Source organism: Meriones unguiculatus, chromosome 2 (genome assembly GCF_030254825.1).
Source record: "Meriones unguiculatus strain TT.TT164.6M chromosome 2, Bangor_MerUng_6.1, whole genome shotgun sequence".
Classification (NCBI taxonomy): domain Eukaryota; kingdom Metazoa; phylum Chordata; class Mammalia; order Rodentia; family Muridae; genus Meriones; species Meriones unguiculatus.
In genome coordinates, this window is record NC_083350.1 from 97,354,377 (window position 1) to 97,360,047 (window position 5,671).

Consider the following 5,671-nt stretch of genomic DNA (forward strand, 5'->3'; position numbering starts at 1 on the left):
TATACATCATCCCCCGAGGTTGTAGCCAACAGAAAACTGAGAACAAATAGTGCTGACCTAAATGCCAACTGCTGTCATCATGTCAGAGCTCAGCTTAATTGGCAATGTGTTTATTTGAGCTATTTTTGCTTATACAGTTTTGCTGGAGGTCAGATCACACAAACAATATATTAATAACTCATGATGAAACTTGGAGATGTTTGTTTCTTGCCTATAATAACAGGAAGTCAGCAAGATGTTGGTATCCATGTTGCACCTGTAGGTGAGCCAAAGTCCAGAGATTCGCTCAGCTGAAGGTCACAGCAGATACTGACGTGCATGACTTCAACGTCAATACCTTTGTTCTGTGTCACACCGAGTCTCCTGAGGAACGATTTTTTTTTAAAGAAAGAAAGAAACTAACTAGACATTATAGCATCAGCAATCCTATTATGGATTTACACTTCTGTCTACAAATTAGTCTCACTAGGGTGTAATGAATTTAGCATGCTCAATCAATACTTCTGTAAATGGTAATTCCAAAGAGCTTATAAGAGTGATCTAAATATTATACAGTTTGTATAATACGTTATGTAAGTGCTGGGAAACTGACACCTGGAAAGAGACAATTGCTCTGAAATATTTTATAGATATAGCTATGGACATTGTTCTTATTAACACTTCCATTCAAATCTTTTTGCTTACAAATCTTGAGATCTTTAAAAAAATATTTAAAGTGAACTCTAAATTTTTAGTCCTTGAGAAAAATTAAAGAAAAGTTATGTCACTCCCCCTGAGGGAAGAGCAGCCTTATGAAGCCATAGTGGAAGACAATGCAGCCAGTCCTGATGAGATCTGATAGACTAGGGTCAGATGGAGGGGGAGGAGGACCTCCCCTATCAGTGGACTGGGGAAAGGGCATGGGAGGAGAAGAGGGAGTTAGGGTGGGTGGGATAAGAGAGGGGGCTACAGCTGGGATACAAAGTGAATAAACTGTAAGAAAGAAAGAAAGAAAGAAAGAAAGAAAGAAAGAAAGAAAGAAAGAAAGAAAGAAAGAAAGTAATGAAAAGATTAAATTAAATTAAATTAAACAGAGGACCAAGAACTTTCTTTTTTTTTTTTCCCTTCTGGTTGTGTTTTTTTCTAAAATGTTTAATGTAGCTTAATCATAGCCCCTATTGTTCTAAACTTAAGCTATGTGATGATCTCCAGAACTGTGATTCTCTGTGCTGGTCTCCAAGCCAGGAAGTCAAATTAGGCTTCCCACAAACTACTTGTATGACAAACCAGTGGAATATCCCTTTACCATTTCTGTGAAACAAACTGCTTGTCATCTGAATAAGTAGGCTAATTATAGGGAATATTTATTTCTCCTGCCAAGCTTCATGGTGGGCTTATCATTACAGTGAAAAAAGAGCATCACGGTCTCTCCTGTTGCCCTCTCATGGCCACCATTAGAGCCATCTCAAAGTTTACTGCAATTGTTTCTTGAAAGCCTAGGGTGGCTTCTGTGCAACTCCCGAACAACTGTTGTCATGGAAGTCTTTTCAGAAGTTTCAACTCAACAAACTTGGCACTGTGGCACATCCTAAGGTGCCTGCCAGGTGACCTATCAGGCAGTTGTCACATTCCCTTGACCCCAGAGTCACTGGAACTCACAGAGCTGCCGTTCTGCCACTTCTAGTGGCTACTATGGCTGTCACCTTCCCCAGTACAATGTCTGCTGCCCCTGGAGTCCCACTGAAAAGTCTGAACTGCTCTGCTAGAAAGACAAAACACATGCAAATCAAGAGTAACCACACCTTGTGCTCCAGGTGTCACAGGTGTGAGATGTGGGAGAGGTTTTCAGTGTGCCTCAGGGCTAGGAGTTGGTTCTTGGGCTGAAATCTTGAGCTGAGATTACTGTTTCTTAGAAAATTTTAAAGTATATTTGATGGCCTTTCAAGTAGACATACTCCCACCTGGACCCGCCCACTAGTCCTTGTCCATGTGTGAGTCCAAATAGGAAAAACGATTAGTCTCCAGCTGTTACCACAGGGACCAAGAACAGTCAACTCAGTTGTTTCCAGCATCCCCTAGAATACAGAGAGTGAGTGGGTTGTCAGGACATTGGGTCTTCTTGTTGGATGGTGTTTCAAGGGGTTGTCAACTGCATACTTGTTCCCCATTCCAAACACATCTTGGAGGAGGCAGAAAATCCAGGCCAGCCAGGTCCCTATGCCATGGGATAGCCTGCTCCTGCAAGCAAGTTCAAGGTCCAAGTCTAGGTTCAAGTGAAGTCATGGCGTCTTCTTAGTCGTATCTAGCTGGTGTCTTCTCAGTGACCACTGAAGTAATTTGAGCAAGAACTAGGAAAGTTGCCTCAGTTTTGTGTGTCTTTGTGGTTACAGAATTCCCATGATGTGCTTTAGCTTTGAAGATGGCAGGCACAAGTTTTCGGATTTCTTCTCTGGGAATTTTCTATCTTTTTTTTTTTCAGATTTATTTATTTTATATGTATGAGTGTTTTGAGTGTGTGTTAAATCTGTTCACCACAGCCCCTTCGACAGCAGGGAACATGGGGTTGTTATAGTCTGATAGAATAAACTCCTTCTTAGAAAGACTATAGCAGAGGAGGATAAACTAGGCCCAAACAAGTACATAAGCAGGAAAAAAAAAATCAACATACTGGTCCCGGTATCTGTTTCCTTCTCAGCTCAGGTCGGGAGCACCTGCTGCCAAAGATGCTGACGCCGTTCAGCTCTGCTCTGCTTCAGCCACAGTTTCTCTCCCCGGGAAAAACATGACAGTAGACAAATGCCTATCACACTCGACGTCTTACAGCTCTGTTCATGTTCTGTATGGGAAGAAGGGAAAACATGTCACCAAAGTGGTGATGGTGAGCAGTGACTACTGCCTGACACAGCATTGTCCTCAGCAAAGTCCGACTTAGTCCAATGGAGAGAGAGAAAAATCCATGATCATACAGAAAATGGCAGAAGGCTGGCAGATACCCTAGTCTTGTTTCCCCGTTGGTGGCATTCATTGATTCTCTAACGTGTTTCAGATACTGTGGCTTTGTCACCTCCTTAATCTGTGCAACTGGTACCCTCTGCAGTGGGTATTTTTGTTCTTACAGCTAAAGGAACTGAGGCATTTTGCCAAATTGTTTAGGCTGCCACTGAAGCTTAAAAAAAAAAAACCTCTAAGGGCGTCTGAGAAAGTCCTTGAATTCAAGAGTACATTAGTCAAGACATGATTGCAAGAGACAGAAACCAATGAAACTAGCTCAGTGGATTTGAAAATATACAGAGAAAGGAATTCTAACTAATTTCAGGCACAGCTGGGTCGATGGACTGAAAAGTCTCGGGGACTAACACCGCCTCCTCATCAGTCTTAACTTTGCTCCCCTCAGTTTTATTCTGTGTGTCAATCTCAGTCTCCTTTCCCACAGAGGCAGCACAGGGACAATGATTACGAAGGGATGCTACCAGCATTGCTATTTATTTCATAACCCAGAGAAAGGGCGCCTTTCTTTTTTAGAATCTGAGTGTCACCCACAGGGAAGATTCTGTCTCTGCTTAAGCCACACTGCCCCTTCTTGGACCTGTCCCCACAGTGGGGAATTTGAGTTTTGTGAAAAGACAAGGTGATCACTATAAACAGACCACAAAAGAACCAGGAGGTACATATGTTCCAGGCAATCCCTTTATGAGCATGCGTCTGCCAGGTTGTTGGGTTTGTTGTTGTTGTTGTTTTCTTTTTTTATGCTTATTTTCTTCGGTTTCAAGGTCTCTGTTATCAGAGCTATAATTGAAGAAATCAGGTCAGAAAGATGGGAGCATGCTTTAAAATTAATTTAGAATAGGATGGCTAACAGTTTTCTTCTTAGAACTAAGAAATATGTTATTCAAATAGGGTTGTTGAAATCTTTCGAGGGTTGTTTTAGAAAGAATGTAACCTTTGCCCTGATAGCATCCTTGTCAAAATTATTTCACCCAAATTTATCGTGAAAAGTAAATATGAAAATTCAAAAAGTTTTACCTGGTTTGTCTAGGCATGCAAAGTTCATAAAAGGCACAGACTAACAGACTGAAGAACTATTCCATGGTTAAAGTGAAATGGCTTTATCAGGACAATGTAGGCACTTCAGTGCTACACCTGCATGTTACATGAAGATGCCATGCCAAGTGTGGCCATGGCAAGGTAGAGAATATGCTTGTTCTAGGCAGACACATGCTGAAGGACTAGGGTGACATGTCAGGATGGTACAATTAATTCTCAAATGGTTGGGGGTGGGAATGCTGCCACAGATGTAGAAAGTGATTTGGATTAGAGATAGAATGTAGCAAAACATTAAGAAACTGGTATCAAGGTCAAGGTGGATGAAGACCTGAGTTCAATCAGCAGAGACCACATGGTGGAAAGAGAGAACCAGCTTCCCTGTTCACACACACACACACACACACACACACACACACACACAAATGCACTTTTGCACACATGTGCACACACGCACACATGCACATACAATGTTTTAAAAAAAGGTTGCTGTCAAGGGTGGTGCACATGAATAACTCCAGCATCTGAGAAGCTGAGCCTGGAGAAGGTCAAGCTCAGCTGATTCTATATAGTAAAACTGTACCTTTTCTTTGTTTTGTTTTATTTTGTTTTTTAGAAACAGGGTTTCTCTAAGTAGTGTTGTTTGTCCTGGACTCCTTCTGTAGACCAGGTTGGCCTTGAACTCACAGAAATCTGAAGTGGAAGTTTCTGGTTTCTTTGGAAACTCAGTTGTGTCATGTGAACATGTTTTTTTGTTTTGGTCCCAAGTGTGATGTAGGATTGTTCTCCCTGCTGTGGAAAACATCCCCCAAAGGAAACAGCTCCCATGAGAAGTTGAGTGATGTTTGTTAGCTGGAAACTACCTCAGGTGAGAGGCATGGTTTTTTGTGTGAGCTGGAAAAATACCTTGTTTGGACTCTGAGAAGGGATAAATAGAAGCCCACAGACAGTAAGACAACACTTTTTGCACCTTTAAACTTTGCAATGGTTTGGATCACTTTACTGGTTTTTGCAGAGAGAAACAATCCAGAAAATGTTTCTTGCTTTGGTGGAGTTTCCTGCTTCAGCAGAGGTTTTCTGCTTTAGCAGACTTGCGCTGCTTGGGCGGAGTCTTGCCACTTTTGCTGAGTGACACCACCTCTAGTGCTGTTTGCTGCTGCTGCTGTGGTTTGCTGCCTTGCTCTTTGCCTGGACTGCTGGTCTCCTGGGAACTGAGACTGGTGTATCAGCAAAGAATCCAATGACCCTAATCAGCAGGAAGTAGCTAAAAGTTATCCATATCCCCTTTCCCTACTAATCTCCTACCTGAGGTCAGGGCGTGGGAAGGAAGGTAGAAGCTTTTAAGAACATTAAATAAAGTAGTTTTTGAAAAATCTAAGCGTACAGAGATCCACCTATCTCTGCCTCCCCCAGTGCTCAGACTACAGGCATGTGCCACCTGAGCCTTAACAAAAACAAAACAAAACAAAACAAAAAATTATTTGGTAAGTTTAGGGGAAAGGTACTGTACAACATATATATAATATTCCAAATTGAAAAAAAGGTTGATGGAAAAGAAAAAAATTAAGACATCTTCTCAATGTTAGGATTTTGGAACCAAACCTGCTTCTGGGTTGCCTAGCAACTTATGTCATCATGTGTAGCCAGCCAG